This window comes from Pinus tabuliformis, chromosome 7, assembly GCF_031772625.1.
Source record: "Pinus tabuliformis cultivar Carrire ecotype Pingquan chromosome 7, CPIR1, whole genome shotgun sequence".
Lineage (NCBI taxonomy): Eukaryota > Viridiplantae > Streptophyta > Pinopsida > Pinales > Pinaceae > Pinus > Pinus tabuliformis.
The window spans coordinates 827,992,357-828,008,417 of record NC_142293.1 but is presented as its reverse complement, the minus strand read 5'-3'; the positions used below and the strand labels follow the sequence as shown (position 1 = coordinate 828,008,417).

The following is a 16,061-nucleotide window of genomic DNA, read 5'->3' as shown; positions in this document are numbered from 1 at the left end:
GGTTGTGTATGTAGATGATTTGATGATCACAGGAAACAATGATGACTATATAACATCCGTTAAAAGAGAATTATTTAAAGTTTTTTGACATGAAAGATTTGGGTTTATTACATTATTATTTAGGGATTGAAGTTGATTAGAAACCCAAATATATTTTCATTTCTTAGAAAAAATATATTGGACAGCTATTGGATAGTTTTGGGATGCAAAATTGTAATCATGTCGCTACTCCTATGGAGTAGAATTTGAAACTTACTTCCACTGAAGGAAGTATGTTTGAAGATCCAACAAAGTACATGCAACTTGTTGGAAGTTTGAATTTTCTAACTACTACTCGACCTGACATAGATTTTGTTGTAGGGATACTTTCCAGGTTCATGCATAAGCCATGTGAAGGTCATTGGAATGCAGTAAAGTAAGTGCTCAAGTATTTGAAAGGCACTCGAACATATGGCATCAAATATTCCAAATTTGCAGATTTCCATCTCACTGGCTATTCAAATTCAGATTTTGATGGAGATAAGGAGAATGGAGTCTCTACTTTTGGTTATTTGATGATTCTTGGATCAACAATTATCAGTTGGAGATCACGCAAGCAATATGTTCTTGCTGATTCTACCACCGAATCAGAATATGTTGCAACAAATCAAGCTACAAAAGAAATCATTTGGCTTCGTAAAATACTTGAAGGCTTGCAGGATAAACAAAAGGCTTCAACTCCACTACTCATCGACAACTCTTCTACAATTCAGTTGGCCAAGAATCCCAAGTTTCATGATCAAAGAAAGCATATTAACACCAAATATCACTTGATTCGACATTATGTAGAGGCCCAAGTTATTCATCTGACACATTGTCCTACTTCAGAACATATCACAAACACATTTACAAAGCCACTCGGACGTGAAAAGTTTGAAAAGTTTAGAATGTTACTCGACAAGTTAGATGTCCCTTCAGATTAAGGGGGGAATGTTATGTTGGGTCCCTATAATACTAGTGATTACCCCATTGCTATTGTAGTTATACCCCTTATTAATATTGTTGTGCCCCTATTGTCCCCATATTGTTATTACTGTGCCCCATAGGATCCCTCTATTGTTATTTTTGTGGCTTTATATTATTATTGTTAGGTCGGCTGGGTTATATTGTGACTCCTTAGACTCCTATATATAGAAAGGAGGTTTTGTCATTTGAATCATCCAAGAATTGTTCATTTATGTAATGTAAAGGAGGTTGCCCCCTCGAAGAGGCTAAATTCTAAGGCATTGATCTATCTTTTCTTGGGCTGGTTTCATAACATTTGGTATCAGAGCTTTGGATTCTAGGGTTTTGCTGCTCCAAACAGGTCATCGTGGCATTTTCGCTATAACCTTTTTTCTGCGACGTTTCAGAAGTTGAAAAAAACCCCATTTGAGAAGACATCGCACTAAATCTTGGGTCCGAATTTCAGAGATTTTTGCGCTATATTTGGGGAGATATGATCTGAGGAAGTTGGTCTTTTTGTAGACTCCTGAATTACATTCCAAACAGGTGACCTGGGGAAAATCATCATAACTTTTTCTCTGAGAATTGGATTGAAATTTCGTAACAAGGTGCAGAAAGAGGACGGACTGTAGTTTCTTCTATATATTTTTCAGAGCTAAAGGTCAAAACAGTGACTCGTGGCACGTCGTACAAGTTCGCTCTACTGAACTAGTCTATAATCAGGTCACTATGGGAGATTTTGCATAACTCTTCCTTCGGGAATCCAATTTGGATTAGACTGGTGGCATTGGAAAGAGGACACAGAGGGCTACCACAGGTTGTAATTTCAGAACTGGATGTTCTGAAAATACAGAGATACATCAGAGGCAATATCGAGCTCCTACAAAGTGAAAAAAAGGTGTGTAGATTATTTTAAATTTTTGCTTAAAATTGGTTTGAAAATTTATTTGAAGGAATTCAAAGGGCTAGTAGAGCATTATTATTGGTAATTGATGCCCCTAGGAAAGAAAATGCAAACACCTAGTAAGGAACCTGAAAGCTCTAGCATGAATCATGAAGAAGAGGAAGAAATGCTACATGATATATCAAAATTACAAGAACAAGTGCAACAAATGTCACGCTCACAAAAGTTAACAGAAGCTAAGATAAATGGCGTGGAAGCTAAGATGAATGGCATGGAAGCTAAGATGGACAATTTGAAGATATATTTGAACACAAATTTGAAGACAGGCATGTCATATTTGAACACAAATTTGACAAATTTTCTACAAGAAATACTTACTAATGGTGAAAAGGTAGTAAAGGAAACTTATGATGCGAAAAAAAGAAACGTTAATCATGATAACATAGACTCTAATGTGGGATTGAAGACCCACCATATTCCAAAAATTGATACGAGGAAGTTTGATGGCAAGGATCCCGCAACATGGATATTACAGATGGAGCAATTTTTCGATCTCAATAATGTGCAAAACACACAAAAGGTACGTATTGCAACTTTATATTTGGAACCAAATTAGTTTGTATGGTATCAATGGCTTTGCTCTCGTAAACAATTTATCAATTGGGCAATTTTTACGGAAGAATTGATAGCACATTATGAGGATACAAAAAGAAACACTTTTTTAGTCAATTGATAAGTCTCAAACAAAAGGGTTCAATAATGGAGCACATGGAGGAGTTCCAAAAATTGAACATAAGGGTAAAAGATATTCCAGACGAGCATAGGATTGATGTGTTCATAGGGTCTTTAAAGGATAATATCCAACATGATGTTTGCCTTTGAGAACTTGATTCATTAGTGAAGGCATTCAGGTTAGCAAGAAAAATGGAAAGCAAAATTATGGTAACCAAGAAGCATACCACTCACAACTATAAAGACGAAAGTGTTGTTGCCCCTAGTCTTCCACAACCTATAAGGTTGACACCACAACAATTGGAAGAAAAAAGAGAAAAAGGGCTTTGTTACAGTTGTGATAGCAAATACACTAAAGGTCATAAGTGTGCTGAGAAGAAATTATTCTACATAGATTGTGAAGAGGAAGAATAAAAGGAGCAAGAAAGGTCAAAAGAAGAGGATATACTCCAAGAACAAAGCCTAGATAAAGAAGAAATGAATCCAACCATATCTTGTAATGCATTGGCTGGAATTACCACTCCTCAAACCATCAAGATAGAAGGACAAATCAAGAAGAAAAAGGTAATAGTGTTGATTGATTCAGGAAGCACCCATAATTTTATTCATTGTAAGGTAGCAAAAGAATTGAATTGCTTCCTATATCTAGCACCAGAGTGTCAAGTGATGATTGCAAATGGAGGAACAATAAATTGCTCTAGAAAGTGCCATAATATCAAACTATCCATGGGAGAATATGTATTGACTAGCCCAATGCTTTTCATTCCAATGGGAGGTGCTGATGTTGTACTAGGAGTCCAATGGCTACAATCCCTAGGTACAATAGCTTTTAATTTTCAAGAACTTTTCACCAAATTTTCTGCGGAAGGAAAGGAAGTTGAATTAAGGGGTATTGTAGGGAAACCAAGAAAGATAATCAGGTCTAATGGTATGACAAAGCTTCTAAAAAAGGAACAAGGAGGTGTAATTGCACAATTATGTTCGCTAGATGTTTCCACATCGGAATCATCTATTTCTCCAGATCTCCAAAAAGTCCTGGACAATCATTCCAAGGTATATGAGACTCCCAAAGGTCTCCCACCTATGCGTGATCATGATCATGCTATTCATCTGATTCCAGGAAGTGTTCCTCCAAACATCAGGCCGTACAGATATCCCTATGCCCAAAAGAGTGAAATTGAACGTATGGTTGCAGAAATGCTAGAGGCTGGTATAATTCAACCGAGTCAAAGTTCTTTCTCTGCTCCAGTAGTATTGGTGCACAAGAAGGATGGATCATGGCGCATGTGTCCGGATTATAGGGAGCTCAACAAGCTCACTATTAAAGATAAGTTTCCCATTCCTGTCATTGATGAATAATTTACTGGATGAATTGCATGGATCAATTTACTTCACCAAGTTGGATCTTAGTTTATGATATCATCAAATCAGAATGAAGATTGAAGACATTCCGAAAACAACATTTAGAACTCATGAGGGTCATTATGAATTTTTGTTCATGCCTTTTGGCCTTAATAATGCACCCTCAACATTTCAAGGTTTGATGAATTCAATTTTCAAACCATTCCTTAGAAAATTTGTGTTAGTACTTTTTGACGATATACTAATCTATAGCAAGTCTTGGAAGGATCATGTTAAACATGTTGACAGGGTGCTACAACTATTGGAGGAGAAACAATTATATGAAAAAAGATCCAAATGTTTCTTTGGAGTCCAAGAGGTGGAATATCTGGGTCATATTTTATCTCATGAAGGAGTTAAGGTAGACCCTAGCAAAATTAAAGCCATTAAGGAATGGAAAATCCCCACATCCATAAAGCATCTGCGAGGATTTCTCGGGTTGACAGGGTATTATCGCAAGTTTGTTAAGAATTATGGGAGAATAGCAACACCTCTAACAACATTATTGAAGAAAGATGAATTTTCATGGACTTCGGAAGCAACAAAGGCCTTCGAACATCTTAAAGAGGCAATGTGCCAAGCACCGGTCTTAGCTACACCGTACTTCACAAAAACCTTTATTGTGGAATGTGATGCTTCAGGAAATGGAATTGGTGCTGTTCTAATGCAAGATGAAAGACCCATTGCTTTTGAAAGTCATCCAATCAAGGGAAAGTTTTTGCACAAAGCTATTTATGAGAAGGAAATGTTGGCAATACTCCATGCACTTAGGAAATGGTGACCCTACCTAATGGGAAGACACTTCAAGGTAAAATCAGATCATGATAGCCTTAAATACTTTTTAGAACAAATATTATCCTCTGAAGAGCAACAAAAGTGGGTCACAAAGATGTTGGGTTATGACTTTGAAATCATCTACAAAAAAGGGAAGCAAAATGTGGTGGCAGATGCACTCTCAAGAAAGGATGAGGATGTGGAAGCATTGTTGTGCGCCATTTCTATTATCCAACCAGATTGGATAAACGAAGCAAGGGAGGAATGGAAGAATGATGAAGAAGTGTGGGCACTTATTCGAAAGTTACAACAAGATTCCAGTACATCTGATACATTTAGCTGGCAAAATGATTCGTTAGGGTACAAAGATTGCTTATACCTCTGTAAGAATTCCCAGCTAAAACAAAAGATTCTTATGGAATTGCACACTTCTCCCTTAGGAGGGCACTCAGGATTTTTAAAAACTTACCACAGGGTTAAGAAGGAATTTTTTGGGAAGGCCGTAAATCATATATTCAAAAGTTTGTGGCAGAATGTTTGGTTTGCCAACAAAATAAAGTTGTAACAATTAAGACACCGGGTCTATTACAACCTTTATCCATTCCAAGCCAACGTTGGGAGGAGGTTTTAATGGATTTTATCATAGGTTTACCCAAGTCTGAGGGAAAGAGTGTCATCATGGTGGTAGTTGACATAATTACCAAGTATGCACACTTTTGTGCATTATCACATCCATTTAAAGCCAGTACAGTTTCTACTGCATTTATGGAAACAATTCAAAAGCTACATGGAAACCCAAAGATTATTGTAAGTGACAGAGATCTCATTTTCAATGGAAATTTTTGGACAGAATTATTTTCTTGTCTTGGTACTCAGTTAGCTCATAACTCATCTTATCATCCTCAATCTGATGGGAAAACTGAGATAGTAAAAAAATGTTTGGAAGGATATCTTCGTTGCTTTGTATCTGATAAACAGACACAATGGGTCAAATGGTTGCCTCTGGCTGAATGGTGGTATAACACTTCCTTCCATACAGTAAAAAAAATGAACCCATTTATGGCACTTTATGGGTATCAACCACCATCCATCACATCATATTTAAGAGAAAATTCTAAGGTTCAGGCAGTGGAACATCACATCGAACATCAACAACAAGTCCTCCAACTCTTAAAGGATAACCTTGTGTTGGCACATAATAGAATGAAACAACAGGTAGATCAACATCATAGCAAAAGAAGTTTTGATGTAGGTGATTGGGTATTCCTATGGCTACAACCATATAAGCAAATGTCTCTCAAGCAAGCTAAGAAGGATAATAAATTATCACCAAAGTATTATGGTCCGTACAAGGTGTTGCAAAAGATTGGTACTATGGCATACAAATTGGAGCTTCCTGCAGCTTCTCGATTGCACCCAGTTTTCCATGTTTCATGTTTAAAGAAGGTTATAGGCGACAAGCTCCCAGTTCAAATAATATTGCCAGAACTTGACGAGGAAGGAAAAATTATATTGGAACCAGAAGCAGTCACAGAAACAAGAACTCGACAGCTACGAAATCGATAAATTTCGGAGTATCTTATCAAGTGGAAGAACTTATCCGCTGAAGATTCCACATGGGAGGATGAGAATTTTATACAGAAGTATCCAGAACTACTCAAGCGTTGAGGACAACACTTTTTTGAAGGAAAGGGGCATGTTGGGTCCCTATAATACTAGTGATTACCCCATTACTATTGTAGTTATACCCCTTATTAATATTGTTGTGCCCCTATTGTCCCCATATTGTTATTACTGAGCCCCATAGAATCCCTCTATTATTATTTTTGTGGCTTTATATTATTATTGTTAGGTCGGCTAGGTTATATTGTGACTCCTTAGACTCCTATATATAGAGAGGAGGTTTTGTCATTTGAATCATCCAAGAATTGTTCATTTATGTAATGTAAAGGAGGTTTCCCCCTCAAAGAGGCTAAATTCTAAGGCGTTGATCTATCTTTTCTATCTTTTCTTGGGCTGGTTTCATAACATGTTATTGGGATTATTATTGTATAATATGTAATTGGTTGTACATTCCGTTTTTATGCTTAATAAGTTACAAAGTTGTTTAATTTGGAGATGAAGGATAATGATCATTTGAAGAGTGCCTCTAAACTAAAAGCCATTTTTCATGATATAGAAGCCACCGGAATTAAAGTAGATTTACAACTTACAACTCTTATAAAAGTCCTTCACCCTGTATATTTAAACTATTTGGAATCTCTCCAAGCTAGTGGGTAGCTAAAAGACATTACATTTGATAAACTAGTAAGAAAAATAGTCGAGAGAGAAAAAGCCTTTGGGAAGAAATAGGCTCCACCTAACTCTAATGTAGAAACTTTGTGCCTTGCACAAAAGGATCAGAAGTCTCATGCTGAAACTTCTAGAGGTGATAAAAGTAGTAGAGGTCATGGTAGGAGAAAGTACAGAGGCAGGAGGGAGGGGGGGGGAATAATCAGGGAGATAGAAAACAAAATGATAGGCAAAAAATGAATTTTAATGATAGACCAATTATCAAATGTTTTAGATGTGGTAAAATTGGTCATACTTCTACTAACTATAAAGTCCCTTGGGAGAAAGTCAGTGAAAGGAGAGAAAAATTAAATGAAAAGAAAGATCAACCACCACTAGATAAGGGAAAATCATTAGAGTCTGCACATTACATTGTTGTTCATTGTAATTTTAATATGAATGATGTTTTCAACACTACATTTTCTTCATGGCGAGATAGTTGGAATTTGGATTCAAGAGCCACCTGTCATATGACATTTAGGCGAGATTTTTTTGAAACATTCAGTGATGATATTGATGGTTTTATTTACTTTGATGACAAGTCTCAAATTAAACCATTTGCCATTAGGTCTATTCGTTTGAAGATACCGAATTTTGCAGATCATGTTCTACAAGATGTACTTTATATTCCATAGTTTCAGCAAAATTTGATGTCTCTTATCCATATTCGGCAGTAGGGGCATTATATTCATATATTTGATGGCATCACCGAGATAAGAAGAGCATCTAATCATGTAGTTGTTATGACCAGTGTGGAAGAAGGTACGCTTTTAAAATTAAATGGTACTTCATCTACTAATTCTCATGAAAATTCTGTTCTTTTGGCGCAACAAAGTGATATCATGTCTCCTAGCTTGTTGTGGCATGCTCGATTTGGTCACATCAACTATGGCAGCATCAAAATTATGAAAAAATAAGGTATTAAAGGTCTTCCGATAGTTCTAAGAAATATTATAACTTGTGATGCTTATATTATAGGAAAGCATTATAAACAGCCTTTTCATAGTTCTTCTTTCAGATCTTCACGAAAATTAGGTCTCATACATTCATATTTATGTGGACCTGTATTGTTGCAACTGCAAATGGAAATAAACATGTGCTGACATTTATTGATGATTACTTGAGAATGTGTTGGGTGTATTTGTTGAAGAATAAGTCACAAGTGTTTGATGTTTTAAAAAAAAATTCATTTGATGATTAAAAATAAAACCCAACAGAATACAGCCATTCTCAGAACTGATAATGGTGGCGAGTACACTTCTCATGTTTTTTAACAATATTTGAAGGACAATGGAATCAAATATTAGACTACCATACCTTATAATCCACAATAGAATGGCATTGCAGAACATATAAATAGAACTTTGCTTAATATGGTTAGATCTATGATGTTATTTAAGAATGTTAAGTTGATGTTTTGGGGAGAAGTAGTTCTTTGTGCAGCTTATATTCGCAATCGTTGTCCTTCTTCTGTCATCAATAATAAATATCCTTATGAAATGTGGTATAATCATCTTCCTGTTTTTCAACATTTTAGAGTCTTTGGTTCTCTATGTTATGCATTAATTCCTAAACATCAGCGCAACAAGTTGGGTGCTAGGAGTCGCAAATGTATTTTCTTTGGATACTTCCAAAGCTTATAGATTGTATGATGAGGAGAACAAGAAGTTCATTCTTTCAAGAGATGTTATTTTCCTTGAATCAGATAAAAGTAATTCCACTGTTGATAAGAAACTAGCTCATTTGGAGAAATTTGCATCTAAGAAGTTCTATTTTGAATCTGATAATGTTGTTCCACACACTGAAGGGGGGGGGGGGGTTCCCATTCTAGATCAGTCTGTGGTTCTTCCATCTCTGACTTATCAAAATGTTATTGCTGAAGAAAATTTGGATGATAGTAATGTTTCTGCAGGACCAAAAATTTCTCTTGAAGAGCTTGTTCTTTAGCCTGTTTTTCAAGATGGGAAACCATCACAACCACTTCCGCAACCTTTATGAAGATCTACACATGCTCAAAAATTTCCAAGCAAGTATGATAATTTTGAAACAGGAATGTCTTCTAAAGGTTATTTAGATAATGTTTCTCATGACTGTGAATTCAATCATTGTACAATTAGTGAACCTAATTGTTTTGAAGAAGTTGCTAATTGTGATGAATGGAAGGATGCAATGAAAAAGGAATATGATGCACTTATTAAGAATGGAACTTTGAGGTTAGTGGATCCTCCTACAGGTATCAAACTCATTGGTTGCAAATGGGTGTATAAGATCAAATACAAAGCAGATGGTTCGCTTCATAAATACAAGGCAAGACTTGTAGCAAAAGGCTACACTTAGAAGGAAGGCGTTGACTACACAGAGACATTTTCTCCTATAGAAAAATGGAACTCTGTTTTCTCTTACAACTCAGAATAGATGGAAGATACACCATATGGATGTTAAAACACCTTTTTTGAATGGAGATTTGAAGGAGGATGTTTATATGTTTCAGCCTGAAGGTTTTAACGTTAAAGGCAAAGAGAAAAATATATGAAAATTGGTTAAGGCTTTATATGGACTGAAACAAGCATCTCGTGCATGGTATGAAAAGTTAACTAAACACCTTCTCAAGTTGAATTATAAATTATTTGATCGGGATGATGCAACTCTTTTTGTTAAGAAATTTGGAAAGTCAGTTGTATATTTTGTTGTGTATGTAGATGATTTGATGATCACATGAAACAATGATGACTATATAGCGTTCGTTAAAAGCGAGTTATTGAAAGTTTTTGACATGACAAATTTGGGTTTATTACATTATTATTTAGGGATTGAAGTTGATTAGAAACCCAAATATATTTTCATTTCTCAGAAAAAGTATATTGGACAGCTATTGGACAGATTTGGGATGCAGGATTGTAATCATGTCGCTACTCCTATGGAACAAAAATTGAAGCTTACTTCCATTGAAGGAAGTATGTTTGAAGATCCAACAAGGTATAGGCAACTTGTTGGAAGTTTGAATTTTCTAACTGCTACTCGACCTGACATAGCTTTTGTTGTAGGGATACTTTCTAGGTTCATGCATAACCCATGTGAAGTTCATTGGAATGTAGCAAAGCAAGTGCTCAAGTATTTGAAAGTCGCTCTAACATATGGCATCAAATATTCCAAAGTTATAGGTTTCCATCTCACCGACGATTCAAATTCTAATTTTGATGGAGATAAGGAGAATGGAGTCTCTACTTCTGGTTATTCGATGAGTCTTGGATCGGTAGCCATCAGTTGTAGATTACGCAAGTAATATGTTCCTGCTGATTCTACCACCGAAGCCGAATATGTTGCAGCAGTGCAAGCTACAAAAGAAATCATTTGGCTTCACAAAATACTTGAAGACTTGCAGGAGAAACAAAAGGCTTCAACTCCACTACTCGTCGATAACTCTTTTGCAATTCAGTTGGCTAAGAATTCCAAGTTTCATGATCAAAGCAAGCATATTAACACCAAATATCACTTGATTTGACATTATGTAGAGGCCAAAGTTATTCATCTGACACATTGTCCTACTTCAGAACAGATCACAGACATATTTACAAAGTCACTGGGATGTGAAAAGTTTGAAAAGTTCAGAATGTTACTCATCATGTCAGATGTCCCTTCAGATTAAGGGGGAATGTTAACTAATCCTTCGGGATTGTTATTGTATATTGTATAATATGTAATTAGTTTTACATTCCGTTTTTACGGTTAATAAGTTACCGAGACACAACTGTCTCGTACCTAGATTTCACATGTATAAATAAGTAATTTTATCATTAATATGATGCTCTTTCATTGTGGATTTTATTTGGGCTTGTACAATGCCTTCCCTAATTACCCTACACATTATCCACTGCCCTTTGAAGTTTGGAGTTGCATGTGCTGAAACGAGTGCCATGACTAAGTAAACCATATTTTCACTCACAAGTGATGAGTTGGACTCCATAATTCCAAATTATTTTACAAATCCCAGGGCATAGAATTGGCTTCAAGCATTCAATCTGTGCAATAGGAAACAATATTTGTAGTTGTAGACCATCGATCATATATTTAAAATTCAAAACCCTTTCCCCCCTCTAGGAGATACACTTCCATCTATATAAATAATGCAATGCAAACCCATCATTCACAGGACTCTCTTCCCTTCCTTGCACTTCCATTTGAAACTACTCTATTCTTCCCCATCTTCACCCATCTCCTATCAATCTTAATCATAGGCATGGACAAACCCCTCCTCTTTCTTTCTTCATTATCCCTCGCAAGTTTTGTTGTAACTGTTTCAATAAATTTCTACAATTATTTTGACATCACATGGGGCAATGATCATGCTCAAATCCTTGACAATGGAAACCAGTTGCAACTTACTCTTGACCACACTTCAGGTACACACATTTATTTATTTGGTAAATTTGTTTTCCTCTATGTGCACTCATTCTATTATGCAAACATCTTATTTCTTCCTTCCTTTTCCTTGATGCAGGTTATGGGTGTCAATCCAAGTAGGAGTATATGTTTTCCAAGATTGATATGCAAATCAAGTTGGTACTTGATTTATCCAGGACACCGATGGTTGCCTTCTTCACCAGGTCATGATATCTATTCTAATCTTTGCTGATGACGTGGTCCTCCTCTCCTCATCTCTAGAAGGATTACAAAGGTAGCTGGATGCCTTAGATCTGTTTTGTGATCTTTGATAGTTGACGGTCAACCTGGGTAAAACCAAGGTTATGATCTTCAATGGGGTGAAGAAAACTTCAGACCTTCACTTCCTATTTAGAGGGGAGGAGGTTGAGATAACTAGCACGTATATGTACTTAGGGGTGCAATTCTTAGGTCCCCACTTCATTTTGCGACCAACGCTTCAGCCTTGGATCAACAAAGGATATGGATCCTTCACCCTTCTCGAGAGACAATGCTTTTGACATTACTTCCAGGACATCTCGTCCAATATGAGCCTCATGGACACCTTGATCCATCCCACTTTTCTATATGGCTCAAAGATTTGGGGACTGTCTTTACTTGAGTCGGATTGGGCTTTAGTTGAGAGAGTCCAGACTCTTCTCTGTTGCATAATTAGATGCAAACATACAATACCTTAGCACATCATCCTTACAGAGTTTGGAGCTCAACCCTTTCCGCTTGAGACAATCTTCAGTTTGGTCTCATTCTTGCATCATGTCTGGGGATTTGCAGACTCGATAAAGAGTAGGGACCGTTACCCTTACTTAGAATATTTCTCTTTTGAGACTATTGCTCATTCTACTCCCTCGGGCCGGGCTAGATGTTGGTTTACAGGAGTTTCATATCTCTTAGAGTCAGTGGGCATTGAGTTGGATCGTCTCCCTCCTTTACGATATTCCTTGGATGCTCCTGGACACCTTCTACCTACTAGACAGGAGTTGAACAAGATCATCAAGGAGGAAATCTATAAGTAGTTCGTGTAGGTCACTTGGGTCAATCCTCTGGGAGGGTTGCACCCAAAGATGGCCTTCTACGTTGAGCACTTGTTGGATTTGAGAGATAGGCTCATTATTCGACCCTAGTATAGGTTTCACCACTGGATGCATGATCTTCACATTCCTTTAGGCCAGTTTAGAGTAGGTTCTCATAGACTTAGGGTAGAGACGAACCACTAGATTGATAGACTAGACAAAATCTACCAAGTATGTCATTTACGAAAAGTAGAGACCAAGATGCACTTCATTTTTGGATGCCCTATCTATTACGAGATCAGAGGAAGGTTCCATTGCTTGTTTAGAGACTCTCAAAACATCGCATACTTTTTTAGGTATCCTGATTAGAGACTTCTAGCCCTATATATGTAGGAGGCTCTCAAGTTCCGAGCGCATATTCTTCAGCCTCCCATCAGACCCAACCCCACACAAAGGATCATGACATTTTTCAGGGTACTACATTTAGACAGGGGGACAAAGAGAATGATTGATACCGTTTCATACCCAGACTGTAGACCAATCAAGATCCTTGGGACCTCACCCTGCCACACGAGACCTCATTAGTGAAACTGTCTCAGATCTGTCCCTTGGAGATGGAATAGGTCCTCTAGACCTCAGCAGTGCACAAAATTCCCCAGACAATGACTTAGTGGATAGTCCACACCTCCCACTGGTCCTTCATCAGGCCAACAAACTTTGTGGAATTTTTTTCAATGTTCTTCAGCTAGCCTCAGATGGTAGGAGAGATGGGTCTAATCCTCAAACCCATTAGTCCCTGGACCTTCTCCGTCAGGGCATTCCATATGTTGCATATTTTATGTTCCTGCTTTGTACCTTTTATATTCATGCATTGTATTTTTTATAGGAGACCTTTTGGTTCTCCCGCATTTGATGGAAATCATTGCACTCAATAGCCCCTTTGACCTACTTTGTGGTCATTAGTTGGACACACATATAATTATCTTGTCTGTAGGCACAATCACTACCTGTTATGTATGCATTATTAATTAACCCTACCTTATCCTATTGACTACCTTCATTCATTTTGAATGTTACTGAACCACCTGCATTCGTTCTGAAGAGAAGGTGTATTGATATGGTATGTTATGAAGTTGTTACTCATACGATACCTGACAGTTATCATCTCAAGGCCCCAAACATGATGAAATAAACTTTGAATTTCTGGGCAACCTATCCGAGCATCCCTATATCATGCATACTAATGTTTTTGCTGAATGCCTTGTCAATCGTGAGCAGCAATTCTATTTGTGGTTCGACCCAACTCTGGATTTCCACACTTACTCTGTTCTTTGGACACCAAACCAAATCATGTGTGTATTTTAATTTCTATGCATTCATTTATTCAAATATAGTATAATGCATTCTCTCAAACTAACATAAATACATGTTTTTTATTCATATTCTCTGTAGATGGGACTCCTATTCGAGTGCTCAAGAACCAAGAGAAAGAGATGGGTAACAATTTTTATTTTCTGGATATCCAGATAATGAGGATATACTCCAGCCTTTGGAATGCAGACGATTGGGAAACTAGAGGTGGGCTCATCAAGACCGACTGGACTAAAGCCCCCTTTGTCGCATCCTTCAACAACTTCATTACTATCACTTCTTCTTCTGACTTTGTTACAGAGGAGCTTTTGGACTCGAACCAAGAGCAAAAGATTCAATGGGTGTGAAATAACTATATGATCTATGATTACTATGCTGAGACCAAGAGTTTCCCCTAGGGGCTGCCTCTGTAGTGCAAATGAACCTGCAACTTCATGGATTGATTCGCTTGATAAATTCTCTATACTCTACTCTTCCAACCATTCTTATTGTTGTGTTCTATTGCATTCTTTGTTTCTTTCATTTTTTCTACAACTAGTATTACATATTTCTACATACACAAGAATGCACTGATAAAAGGGAACGAGTGGATAATCCCTTGCCTGTCTATTTGGTTATTCATAATAAAAAAAATTGACAATTTTTTGTATATTTCAATGGCAACAATCTCGTCTTCATATTTTCAATTCTTGTACCTTCTCTCAACACTATTGATTAGGTTTTTCATTGTGGAAATCACTCTATAAAAATTCAAGTATAAAATGAGGTGATATTATTTTCTAGCTTTGGAATATGGTCTTGAATTTCTTTACTATGTCAAGTTGACAACCTTGTTGTAAATTGTTTCACGAGGTTTGACATTGGTATGCAATATTAATTGGTGCTAGAAGTTGAAAGTTGAAGCAAATGCCAAAAAGAATTGTGGCAACTTGAATTGTGATAATATTTATGCCAAAAAGAATTGTGGTACCTTCCATTGTGATAATATTGATTCCAAAAATAATTGTGGTACCTTCCATTGTGATAATATTGATTTGTAATTGTGTTGAGTAAATGTAAGATATTCATTCCACTTGGGGAAGGAGAATTCCATCCAAGCTCAACATCAACCACAAGGGTACCTGTGCTGATACTTGCTATCATCATCACTGACCTTGATTTGCAGGTACTGAGGATATAATACAAATATTCTGAGTTTCTTTAAAAAAAGATGTAATATCATCTTATCTACATGGATGATTATGGTTGTGCATGTATAATAATTTTGTTGAAGAAAACATCAAAAGTATTTTTGTCCCTTTAATTGAGATAATATTGATTGAATTGTGATAATATTGATTATAATTATGTTGAAATTGAATTCCATATAAAGTGTTAATAATTTAGGATCTTTGTTAAAGTCAATGGATGTAGACAAACAAAAACTAGCCCACAGATGCAAAAAGAAATGAATTATATCTTATACATCTTTATTTCTCAACATTGCATTAGAATAACCATCTTGGAAACCCTTTTAACCACAAGAAACATATTTTCAAAATTATGGCGAGAAATTGGTTAATAGCACTGTGTGGTAATCCATCAAGATAGACTCTTGTGAGCTTTCAAGAATTTGGAAGGGAGTTTACAATCCTTGCTTCCTTTTCTTTGATTTCACTATGGAATATAATACATGCTTAGATATACTCTATGTTTATTAAGAGTCTATATTTGTAGAAATATTGTTGAAGAAATGTTAAATTTATTTTAGATACTAAAATGAATGTTTGGCTTAGAGAAATGCTTTTCCCAAATCAATTCTTGACAATAGTATGCGTGAATGTATAGAGAAATACAATAGGTTATTAAGCATATAGAGGTATGTGGTTTTGTTTTCTTAATAGGTGATTCAAATTGGATTGAGAATGAAATTAAAAATCACACTATTGCAAATAAATAACACAATATAGTGTTTAAAGAAAAGTATTACAATGAAAACCAAATTCCATTAATGAGTCAATTAGTGTAAAACAATGCAATGTGCATAGCAACTAGAATGACAATAGCTTTTCTCTGAGAAGCAATGTGAAGGTTATGTTAATTCATAAAACACTCATAACTAGAGTTTTAAATTA

General features: G+C 36.2%; 1 pseudogene; it reads left to right on the top strand.

The window, feature by feature from the left end:
- The first annotated feature begins 13,035 nt into the window (after nucleotides 1-13,035).
- On the top strand, nucleotides 13,036-14,360 carry LOC149250172 (xyloglucan endotransglucosylase protein 1 pseudogene; annotated as a pseudogene).
- The last annotated feature ends 1,701 nt before the right edge of the window (nucleotides 14,361-16,061 follow it).